Source organism: Drosophila albomicans, chromosome 2L, assembly GCF_009650485.2.
Source record: "Drosophila albomicans strain 15112-1751.03 chromosome 2L, ASM965048v2, whole genome shotgun sequence".
NCBI classification, from domain to species: domain Eukaryota; kingdom Metazoa; phylum Arthropoda; class Insecta; order Diptera; family Drosophilidae; genus Drosophila; species Drosophila albomicans.
In genome coordinates this window covers 8,797,730-8,810,588 of record NC_047628.2, presented here as the reverse complement: position 1 = coordinate 8,810,588, position 12,859 = coordinate 8,797,730, and the positions used below count along the sequence as shown (strand labels likewise).

General features: G+C 33.3%; 4 non-coding genes across 4 annotated transcripts; all 4 read left to right on the top strand.

The window, feature by feature from the left end:
• The first annotated feature begins 6,685 nt into the window (after positions 1–6,685).
• LOC117566267 (U5 spliceosomal RNA) lies at positions 6,686–6,807 on the top strand. The gene has a single exon (XR_004571984.1). It is a non-coding gene; the product is annotated as a U5 spliceosomal RNA (small nuclear RNA).
• Positions 6,808–8,186: 1,379 nt separating this feature from the next.
• LOC117566278 (U2 spliceosomal RNA) lies at positions 8,187–8,381 on the top strand. The gene has a single exon (XR_004571994.1). It is a non-coding gene; the product is annotated as a U2 spliceosomal RNA (small nuclear RNA).
• Positions 8,382–10,707: 2,326 nt separating this feature from the next.
• LOC117566265 (U5 spliceosomal RNA) lies at positions 10,708–10,833 on the top strand. Its single transcript, XR_004571982.1, has one exon. It is a non-coding gene; the product is annotated as a U5 spliceosomal RNA (small nuclear RNA).
• Positions 10,834–11,238: 405 nt separating this feature from the next.
• Positions 11,239–11,433, top strand: LOC117566256 (U2 spliceosomal RNA). Its single transcript, XR_004571974.1, has one exon. It is a non-coding gene; the product is annotated as a U2 spliceosomal RNA (small nuclear RNA).
• The last annotated feature ends 1,426 nt before the right edge of the window (positions 11,434–12,859 follow it).

Sequence of the window (12,859 nt, the reverse complement as noted above, 5' to 3'; positions counted from 1 at the left end):
ACTAAATTATTATAAAACGAAACAAAAAATATTAAATTCAATTATGTACATATACATATGTATCAATTTCTGAATAATACATACACACACACCGTCATGTTTTTGAATAAATATACATATGTACCATATATATGTATACTAATTCTTGTATGTATACGTGCATGTATGTGTACTTACCTCGCGAGAACATCATTAAATATTTTTTTGGTGTCGTCGGAATTGGTTTGACACTTCAATTTTATTTGCGACAGCACTTCGATTTTTTTCATTTCTTGGCCTTGTGGTCCATGATTATGCTTAATTTTTTCAGGATTGGAAAAGACGCGAGCCCTATCTGCACTTAAATAAACCCGTGCTCTGCAATCCTTTGAACGACACACATATGCAATATCATTCCATTTTAATTGTTTATTTTTTATGTAAATTTGTTGGTCACTTGGAGTATATAATAATTTAGAGCAACCTGCACGGCTTCCTTCCTTAAACTCAAATTTGATATTGTCCAAATCCATTTTACTCGCTCTTATAAAATCGACAACGCACACTTATTGAAAGCCCGGAATCGATTGATTGCATTTGCAAGCGAAGATCAATGAAAATTTTTCGCACACACTAATTCCGATACCAAGAACTTTGCAATTCTGGCGCGTTCCCACTCATTCATATGAGTGGGTACATACTCATCAGTGCTGCCATCAGGTGTGACCAGATTAAGCAATAATAGTATCGCCTATTTCCACTGCACCCAAAAACCTCGTTTTTTTTCGTTCAGGTCGAATGTTACGTTTGCCCAATGTAAAAACCCATAAGAAAAAAAGTCGGTTCGAACGTAAAAGAACTGAGTGGCAGTGGAAATAGGCTATACTCAACAACAAGAGGCGAAATCAGAACGTATATCGGTAATCGAGCTTGAAAGTGGTTATAGCGCGCTGGAGATATGTCGTTTTTTGTTCAGCGGAGATATGTCACGCGGAGATATGTCGTTACCCCCCGTGAGAACTTCGATTTTGCGTTGAAATTCTTATAAAGATAATCTCGAATTCGCCGTTCGTCCAAGTGTTATACTTCTTTTTCTTTTCAATGCTACTTATATATTTTATGTAATGGCTTGAATATACATATGTAGCTTCGAACGGAGGACGACTTAAGCCTCAGCAAAAAACTTTTTGGAATCGGGCTGCCAACCATCGAGAATACCTTGTGTTCATATAACTGTCTTGACTTAGCTATTCTGCATAATGTCACTTTTCTCTCGAACTGTAAGTTGCGCAACAACTTGTTGTCCCATCTTCATCCGTGAATGGTAAGGGATCGGCACTGATTGAGATATACTCTTTTATATATTTATCATCCGAACAGAATTTACAAAACAAAAAACAAAACAAAACTGGCGACAAGCAGAACACGCATCTTGAGCAGGGTGATGGTGAGAATACGGTGCAACAAGACAAAAATCTGTTAAATTGCTAAAATTAAATACAAACAAGTAAGAAAGCTACAGTCGAGTGTACTCGACTGTGAGATACCCGCTACCCATTTTGAATAAAAGCATTATATTTTGCGGTATATTTCTCAAAATATACCAAATATACTACAAAAATACTAAAAAATATACCAAATTGTATATGTGGTATATCGATATAGTACCGCATTCAAAATATACCATAGACGGCACAATATACCAGATTGTCAGAGAAAGTAACTAAGACCCCCAGTAAAATTCGTAACTCTAGCTTTAAAATTTACGCTTGTTATTCGATTTTTTTGATTTGCGGGGGCGGAAGGGGGCGTGGCAAAAATTTGAAACAAACTTGATCTGCGTGCAAACATAACAAATGCTGTCGAAAAAAAATTATAGCTCTATCTCTTATAGTCTCTGAGATCTAGGTGTTCATACGGACAGACGGACAGACACACAGACGGACAGACGGACATGGCTAGATCGTCTCGGCTGTTGACGCTGATCAAGATTATATATACATTGTAGGGTCGGAGATGCCTCCTTCTACCTGTTACATACATTTCCTGCCGGCACAAAGTTATAATACCCTTCTACCCTATGGGTAGCGGGTATAAAAATAAAGAAATGGGTTGACCAAATATACATACATACATACGAGTATGCATAGCTCTTAGCTCAAACGATTTGTTTATTTTGAAGCTACTGCGGTGAAAAAGATCGACACCTAAACTTTTCATACCCGCTACCCATAGGGTAGAAGGGTATTATAACTTTGTGCCGGCAGGAAATGTATGTAACAGGTAGAAGAAGGCATCTCCGACCCTATAAAGTATATATATTCTTGATCAGCGTCAACAGCCGAGACGACATAGCCATGTCCGTCTGTCCGTCTGTCCGTCCGTCCGTCTGTCCGTATGAACACCTAGATCTCAGAGACTATAAGAGATAGAGCTATAATTTTTTTTCGACAGCATTTGTTATGTTTGCACGCAGATCAATTTTGTTTCAAATTTTTGCCACGCCCACTTCCGCCCCTGCAAATCAAAAAAATCGAATAACAAGCGTAATTTAAAGCTAGAGTTACGAATTTTGGTATATACAGTAATAACAATAGTAGTTATGATCCCTGAAAATTTGGTTGCGATCAGAAGGAAATTGTGGAAGTAATTAAAGAAATACTTTTGTATGGGCAAAAACGCCTACTTACTAGGGTCTGAGTTGGCTGACAATCTGGTATATTGTGCCGTCTATGGTATATTTTGAATGCGGTACTATATCGATACATCACTTATACCATTTGGTATATTTTTTAGTATTTTTGCAGTATATTTGGTATATTTTGAGAATAATACCGCAAAATATATTGTTTTTATTCAAAATGGGTAGCGGGTATCTCACAGTCGAGTACACTCGACTGTAGCTTTCTTACTTGTTAAACTATATTTTAATTGTATTGTGGAAATTCGGTTTTTAGCTTCTTAGATTGACAATCTGACATATTTCGTACTTTTTGGAATATTTTGAATGTAAGAGTATATCGATATAAACAATATAGCCTTCAATATATTTTAGAATTAAGAATATTTTATAAATATTTCCACACCGTTTTGCTTTTATTGAAAATGGGTTGCGGGTATCTCACAGTCGAGCATAATCGACTGTAACTATTTTACTTGTTTTATTTAATGCACGTCACTATACTATGGCTGCTTTCTGATTTTATGATCTGATCTTTATGCGGATCATTCTATTTGCAATGAAAATGTACAACTTCCACCACTCCTTCTAGACAATAATTTAAATAAAATCTGCAAATTATTTAATAGTTTACTATGCTACACATGTAGGCGTTTTTAAATTGTTTTTGTTATAACCTGTTGCAAAACATAAGAATTACAGAAAATACGATATTGCATGCATTATTTTGTTTATATATTTTACATATATACATATTATATATATTTTTCTATACACTTTATGAAGTTGCTTCTATTTATTAATATAAAAATTTTAATTAAAAAATAATTTTAAAACTAAAACTTAAAATTAATGCCAAATTTACTATTTCTATAATTTAAGGAATTAATGAAAATACACTGAATTTGTATTATAACCATATTATTAAGATAAGATTACAATATGTAGCATCAATGCGGTTTAGCATTATCAACGCACATGTAAATAAATAATTAAACGCGTGTGCTCAAGTATTGACTAACTTCATCTGTGTATTTACAATGAAGTCTAATCTACTTGATTTATTTATTTATATTAGTAGAATAAATTAAGGTCGAACTTCAGGATTTTAAATAGCTCATCTCTCCCCAAAATCGCTTTTTTTCTATCGGGATTCTTTGATTCTTCGATCAAAATGCGATAGACGTGTTTTGTTTTGTCGCTTAGACTTTCGACTGATTTATCCATTAAACTCACAAATTCCTTCACGTTATGCTTGCCTTTGTCGCTAAAGGTTTTAAAAATAATATCAAATTCGCCGTTCGTCCAATCATTATACTCCTTTTTCTTTTCAATGCTTTCTTCGGAATTATATATTTTAGATAATGATTTGATTAAATCTTTAATAGTAGATTCGATGGGAGGACGACTTAGCGCCTCAGCAGAAAACTTTTTCGAATCGGGCTGCCAAGCATCGAGAATAGTTTGTGCCCATATAAGTGTCTTGTTCTCAGCAATCTTATGGTCCACAATTGACTTAACTATTTTGTATAATGTCACTTCTCTCTCGAACTTAAACTCACTCAACGACTTGGTGTCCCAAGCTATCAATTTTCGAACAATCTCCTTATCCTCATCCGTGAATGGTGTGTCATCTTCATAATCTTCATTTGCAAAAGAATTTTCCCAACAAAATGTATATAGCACAATAAGAAAACTGGCGACAAGCAGAAGACGCATCTTGTAACAAAATTTTTAAACGACTGAAATAACCATCAATGATTCGTTCCGTTTTATACGTTTTTCGCATCTTCCAGCTTTCACATTAATGTCGTAGGTATTTGGCTCTAAAATCGATTATATTTTAAAGCAGGGTGATAGAAAGAATAGAGAGCTACAAAAACCTGTTTACATTGTCAAAATTTACAAAAAAAAAAAAACAAATAAGAAAGCTACAGTTGAGTGTGCTCGACTGTGAGGTACCCGTTGCCCATTTTGAATAGAAAATATTCTGGTATTATTTTCAAAATATACCAAAGATACAAATGTACTAAAAATATACCAAATGGTATATTTGTTATATCGATACAGTACCACATTGAAAATATACCATAGACGGCACAATATACCAGATTGTCGGCCAACACAACACAGACCCCTAGTAAGTAGGCGTTTTTGCCCATAAAAAAGTATTTCTTTAATAACTTCCACAATTTTTATCTGATCGCAATCAAATTTTCAGGAATCATAAATACTATAGTTATTATTGTGTACATCAAAATTTTTTAAAATTACGGTTTTTATTCGATTTTGAACTGCTGAGGCGGCAAACATAACAAATGCTGTCGAAAATTATTGCTCTATCTCTTATAGTCTCTGAGATCTAGGTGTTCATATGGACAGACGGACATGGCTAGATCGTCTCGGCTATTAATGCTGAACAATAATATATATATAGTACTTTATAGGGTCGGAGATGCCTCCTTCTAAGTACACAATTATTTTATGTGAATCAGAAATGTACCTCAATAATATTGAGTCAATATTGAATAATTAAGATTAAGAAATATTTTATTAATGAAATCCGTATTAAGCGATTCGGTACAAAATGTTAAAATAAAATTAGATCACACCATATATTTCGACATTTTTTTATAGACCGATTAAAATTAACATTTATTATTTATTCATAATCGTTTTAATTTACGGAAGAGTCTGAATTTGCCAGTAAGAGTATTAGCTTTTACAATGGATCTGCGGTAATAATCTTGTGTTTGATTGCTTAGATTTTTTACTAACTTATTCATTAGGTCCTCAAATTCTTTCACAGAAGCCTTTAGCCTGTTATGATAAGCGTTAAAGATATTTTCAAACTCGCCGTTTGTCCAAGTATTGAACATATTTCTTTTTTCAGTATTTGTTTTTGATAGATATATAGAATAGAATCGTAGAAATATATAAGGACTTTTAGAAAACTCCACACGACGTTGGTCTAAAGCATGTTCAGCAAGTTGCCTGACATCGGGATCAAACTCATTGACCAATACTTTCGCCCATTCAAGAAACTCTTTGTCAGCAATCTTGCGGACCATAATTGACTTCGCCAATGTGTATAAGATCTCATTGCGCTCCAGTCTTAAATGGTGTGTCTCATATTTATGCCATGCTTTCAATTTTCCAATTATCTCCTTATCTCCATCGGTTAAAGGTGGTGATTCGATGTTATATGCATTTAGAAAGCAATTTTCACAACAAAGAGTATAAAGAACAATAACAAAACTGGTGACAAGTAAGAGACGCATCTCGTGGCAAAATTTATAAACTGGACTGATAATCAATGAATCGGTCCGATTTATACTTTTTTGGGTTCTTGCCACATGCCGTATTTAAATATGCATACAAATATGAATCACCATTTCTGAAGAATACCGGCGAAAGATCATTAAACTTAGATAATATTCTTGAGCACTGTGATGGTGTGAGTTACGAGGAACTTAAACCAGTTTTACTTGTCAGACTGTGATCATAATTGGAAAAAAAATGAATTGATTACAAATTTAGCTTTGTTTACAACTCAGACGAATTGTTTAGATTAAACCTGCTTTACGAGCGAGAATCGACTGTATTTAAATTGAATTAATGGAATTAAAATCAACTTTTAATGAGCTTAATACCGCCCAAAAAATGGCAAGTTCTTAAGTACGTGGTATATGTTTTATGACTTAAACGAAAATTCGTCCTTAAAATTAGGTTTATTGTTGATATGCGAAGGAGATCCTGCGGTGGTATTTCTTCAGCAGTCACTACTTTTTTTTTAGTTGAACCAGTAAAGCCATAAAATACCATAATACACATTAGGGTAACCTCATTCAGGCCAAACCTCATACTCATTAGGTTTGTAGACTCTACATAGGACTGAAAAGCAAAGAAATACTTCAAATAAAATGTAGCCTACTTAAGGGAACGAATTCTTGGAATCCTTCGGTTATGATTTCCAAGTAGTTCAAGTTTGCCTTCTGGCTTACCCTTGTGGTTGAGTTGTTTAATTCACTCTGGCTTCTTCTCATATGTCGAATAAATCTTTCGCCTTTTACTAAAGATTTCCGTGGAAAGGAGCACTCTAATGAGTCTAGATAATTTTTTAGGGGTGCCTGGCGATGATCATTGCCGGGCCAATTAATAATGCATTTTCATATTTAAGTAGATATATTTAAATTGCAGTATTGTGATTTCCAAGTTTTTTATGTATTTCATACTTATGCTAAACCTGAAATTTCCTGATTATCATCAAACGTTTATAGTTATAGTAATTGCAAATCTATAATTCATCTATTTTACTTTTGTATACCTAAAAAATTTTGACAGACAGACGGGTACACGGACAATATGGGATATTTCATATTTTGGCCAAATAATGTTTCCTTTATTTCGAAGCATCAATTTTTGCAATTCACATTTATGGAAAACAAACACTTGAATTTAAACTCAACTATGACATAACGCTATCAAAATTCTTTTCAAGCACTAATACCTTAGCTTTAGCTCGCTTAGAGTAATTCATCATATCCTTAAATTTTCTCAAAACATGATCTTGTTTTGAAATTATTGAAAGCATTTCATTACACTCGGGTTCGGGATCAAAATCTCTTGAAAATTCTTTGCTTATTCCTTTATTTTTAGGAACTTATGGACTCGCAAGAGACGCAGTTTTATGAGCAACTGACATAATTGCATAGGTATCATTCCGTTTTAAACGTTTGGAGTATCTCCGTTTTCACATTAATGACGTATGTACATTGTACATCACACTTCGATTACATTTTTGACCAAATTTAAATTTATTAAAAGAAATGGCCTAAATCATTTAAATATCTTGCAGCCTTCACATTTGTCTGAGATACAATTAATTACATATGCAAATGAGTTCGTCAAAATTTCTTAACTGTTTATATTTTAATAATGTTTATTATACTCTTTAACGTTAAGATAATTTTACAGCCAAGTTTTTCAAAGTATTGTAGAATATTTAGATTCCGTATGTTTGTTTTGCGACTGATTTTCGCTCTCCACCTTTCGTGCTACTACCACAAACCATGCAAAAAAAAAATTAATAATGAGAATGAGAGTAAAACTAAGAGAGTAATAATAAAAGTGTATCTATCGTTAAGAGAACAACCACGACAACAACGAAGAGAGTGTAAAGTTTATGTTTGCCTATGTACAATATTTTTAAAGTGCGGATTTCCAAGGGAACTACTGTACAGTATAAACAACATAGGTATATATTTTAAACATCCCCGGGAATTCTTCATTAAAAATCTGCAAATTATACACAAAATCAAAAACTGTAATGATTTATTTTGGTATAAATATGTCGGAATCAAAATTTTGAAATTTATAACTATAGACTGTTATAAAATTGCATAATTAATCTGTTGAAGGTAAGAAAAAATACGGTACCATGACATTTCGAATCCTGCGTACAAAAATTCCCAACTGGTTCTAGCACACTGTAAATGATGTGATAAGAGTAGACCTTATTAAGGTTATCGCTTCTCGGCCTTATGGCTAAGATCAAAGTGTAGTATCTGTTCTTATCAGCTTAACATCTGATAGTTTCTCCATTGGAGAACAACAAATGTTAAACTGATTTTTGGAATCAGACGGAGTGCTAGGAGCTTGCTCCACCTCTGTCACGGGTTGGCCCGGTATTGCAGTACCGCCGGGATTCGGCCCAACTAATTAATAAATTAAACTAATAAGTTAAGGTTGCAATATTATCCAATCCCATCCTAATTACAAGTAAGAAAGATTTGGTTAAATCGTTAACAAATTAACACAATTATTTTATGTGAATCAGAATTGTACCTCAATATTGAATAATTAAGAAACATAATAAGTTGATTAAGGAATATTTTATTAATCAAATCCGTATTAAGCGATACAGTACAAAATGTAAAAATAAAATTAGATCACACCATATATTTCGACATTTTGTATAGACCGATTAAAATTAACATTTATTATTTATTCAGAATCGTTCACAAATTTATTGTAGAGTCTGAATTTGCCTTTAAGGGACTTTTTCTTATCTGAAGTATTAGCTTTTACAATTGAGTCGTGGTAATAATCTTTTGTTTGATTGCTTAGATTTTTTTACTGACTTATTCATAAGGTCCTTAAATTCTTTCACAGAAGCCTCGAACCTGTTATGATAAGGGTCAAAGATATTCTCGAACTCGCCGTTTGTCCAAGTATTTAACATATTTCTATCTTCAGTGATTGTCTTTGATAGATATATAGAATAGAAGCGTTGGAATATAACAGCATTTCTTAACGAGTAAAAAGCAAATTGCTTGACATCGGAATCAAACTCATTGACAAATACTTTTGACCATTCAAGAATATTTTTGTCAGCAGTCTCGCGGACCATAAATGACTTCGCCAATGTGTATAAGATCTCATTGCGCTCCTGTCTTAAATGGTGTGTCTCATCGTTATACCATACTTTCAAATTTTCCAATTATCTCCTTATCTCCATCGGTTAAAGGTGGTGATTCGATGTTATATGCATTTAGAAAGCAATTTTCACAACGAAGAGTATAAAGAACAATAATAAAACTGGTGACAAGTAAGAGACGCATCTCGTGGCAAAATTCATAAACTGGAGTGATATCCAATGAATCGGTCCGATTTATACTTTTTTGGAGTCTTGCCACATGCCGTATTTAAATATGCATATGAATCATCATTTCTGAAGAATATCGGCCAAAGATCATTAAACTTAGATAATATTCTTGAGGAGGGTGATGGTGTGAGTTAGGAGGAACTTAAACCAGTTTTACTTGTCAGACTGTGATCAAAATTGGAAAAAAATGAATTGATTACAAATTTAGCTTTGTTTACAACTCAGACGAATTGTTTAGATTAAACCTGCTTTACGAGCGAGAATCGACTGTATTTAAATTGAATTAATGGAAATGAAATCAACTTTTAATGAGCTTAATACCGCCCAAAAAATGGCAAGTTCTTAAGTACGTGGTATATGTTTTATGACTTAAACGAAAATTCATCTTTAAAATTAGGTTTATTGTTGATATGCGAAGTTAGGAGATCTTGCGGTGGCATTTCTTCAGCAGTCTCTACATTTTTATACCCGCTACCTATATGGTAGAAGGGTATTATAACTTTGTGCCGGCAGGAAATGTATGTAACAGGTAGAAGGAGGCATCTCTGACCCTATAAAGTATATATATTCTTGATCAGCGTCAACAGCCGAGACGATCTAGCCATGTCCGTCTGTGTGTCTGTCTGTCCGTCCGTATGAACACCTAGTTCTCAGAGACTATAAGAGATAGCGCTATAATTTTCGACAGCATTTGTTATGTTTGCACGCAGATCATGTTTGTTTCAAATTTTTGCCACGCCCACTTCCGACCCGCAAATTAATAAAATCGAATAACAAGCTTACTTTTCAATCTACATCGAATTTTGGTGTATACAATAATAACTATAGTATTTATGATTTCTGAAAATTTGATTGCGATCAGATAAAAATTGTGGAAGTTATTAAAGAAATCCTTTTTTATGGGCAAAAACGCCTACTTACTAGGGGTCTGTGTTGCGTTGGCCGACAATCTGGTATATTGTGCCGTCTATGGTATATTTTGAATGTGGTACTATATCGATATAACAAATATACCATTTGGTATATTTTTTAGTACATTTGTATTTTTGTATATTTTGTAAAAATACCGCAATATTTTGCTTTTATTCAAAATGGGTATAGGGTATCTCACAGTCGAGTACACTCGACTGTAACTTTCTTACTTGTTTTTAGTTGAACCAGTAAAGCCGTAAAATACCATAACACACTTTAGGGTAAACTCATTCAGGCCAATCCTCATACTCATTAAATTCGTAGTCTCTACATATGACTGAAAAACAAAGAAATACTTCAAATAAAATGTAGCCTACCTTAAGGAACGAACTCTTTGAATCCTTGGGTTATAATTTCCAAGTAGTTCAAGTTTTCCAACTGGCCTACCCTTGTGGTTGAGTTGTTACATTCACTCTGGCTTCTTCTCATATGTCGAATAAATCTTTCGCCTTTTACTAAAGATTTCCGTGGAAAGGAGCACTCTAATGAGTCTAGATAATTTTTTAGGGGTGCCTGGCGATGATCATTGCCGGGCCAATTAATAATGCATTGTCATATTTAAGTAGATATATTTAATTTGCAGTATTGTTATTTCCAAGTTTTTTATGTATTTCATACTTATGCTAAACCTGAAATTTCCTGAATATCATCAAACGTTAATAGTTATAGTAATTGCAAATCTATAATTCATCTATTTTACTTTTGTACACCTGAAAAATATTGACAGACGGACAATACGGGATATATCATATTTTGATATTAATATGTTGGAATCAACAATTTGAAATTCATAACTTTAAGTGTTATAAAATTACAAAATTAATCTGTTGGAGGCAAGAAAAAATGTGGTATCATGACATTTTGAATCCTGCGTATAAAAATTCCCAACTGGTTCTAGCACACTGTAAATGATGTGATGAGGGTAGACCACATTAAAGTTATCGCTTCTCGGCCTTATGGCTAAGATCAAAGTGTAGTATCTGTTCTTATCAGCTTAACATCTGATAGTTTCTCCATTGGAGAACAACAAATGTTAAACTGATTTTTAGAATCAGACGGAGTGCTAGGAGCTTGCTCCACCTCTGTCACGGGTTGGCCCGGTATTGCAGTACCGCCGGGATTCGGCCCAACTAATTAATAAATTAAACTCATTTAAGGTTGCAATATCCAATCCCATCCTAATTACAACTTAGAAAAATTTGGTTAAATCGGTAACAAATAGGGAAATAAATGGTTACACTTTATTACACAATTATTTTTTGTGTATCAGAGACGTACCTCAGTATTGAATAATTAAGCAACATAATAAGTTGATTAAGGAATATTTTATTAATCAAATCCGTATTAAGCGATACAGTACAAAATGTTAAAATAAAATTAGATCACACCATATATTTCGACATTTTTGTATAGACCGATTAAAATTAACATTTATTATTTATTCAAAATCGTTTACTAATTTACGCAAGAGTCTGATTTTGCCTTTAAGGGACTTTTTCTTATCTGGAGTATTAGCTTTTACAATTGATCTGCGGTAATAATCTTTTGTTTGATTGCTTAGATTTTTTACTGACTTATTCATTAGGTCCTCAAATTCTTTCACAGAAGCCTCTAGCCTGTTATGATAAGCGTTAAAGATATTCTCGAATTCGCCGTTTGTCCAAGTATTGAACATATTTCTTTTTTCAGTGCTTGTCTTTGATAAATATATAGAATAGAATCGTTTGAATATATATGCACTTTTAAAAGACTCCACACGACGTTGGTCTAAAGCATGTTCAGCAAGTTGCCTGACATCGGGATCAAACTCATTGACCAATACTTTTGCCCATTCAAGAAACTTTTTGTCAGCAATCTGTCGGACCATAATTGACTTCGCCAATGTGTATAAGGTCTCATTGCGCTCCAGTCTTAAATGGTGTGTCTCTTCGTTATACCATGCTTTCAATTTTCCAATTATCTCCTTATCTCCATCGGTTAAAGGTGGTGAATCGATGTTATATGCACTTAGAAAGCAATTTTCACAAAAAAGTGTATAAAGAACAATAACAAAACTGGTGACAAGTAAGAGACGCATCTCGTGGCAAAATTTATAAACTGGACTGATAATCAATGAATCGGTCCGATTTATACTTTTTTGGAGTCATGCCACATGCCGTATTTAAATATGCATACAAATATGAATCACCATTTCTGAAGAATACCGGCGAAAGATCATTAAACTTAGATAATATTCTTGAGCACTGTGATGGTGTGAGTTACGAGGAACTTAAACCAGTTTTACTTGTCAGACTGTGATCAAAATTGGAAAAAAAATGAATTGATTACAAATTTAGCTTTGTTTACAACTCAGACGAATTGTTTAGATTAAACCTGCTTTACGAGCAAGAGTCGACTGTATTTAATTTAATTAAAAGAATTAAAAACAATTTTTAATAATCTTAATACCGCAAAAAAAAAAACATTGTCAAGTTATAAAGTATGGGGTATATATTTTATGTTTTAACCAAAAATTCAGCTTCTAAATTAGGTTTATTTTTGGAGATCATGCGGTGGCATTT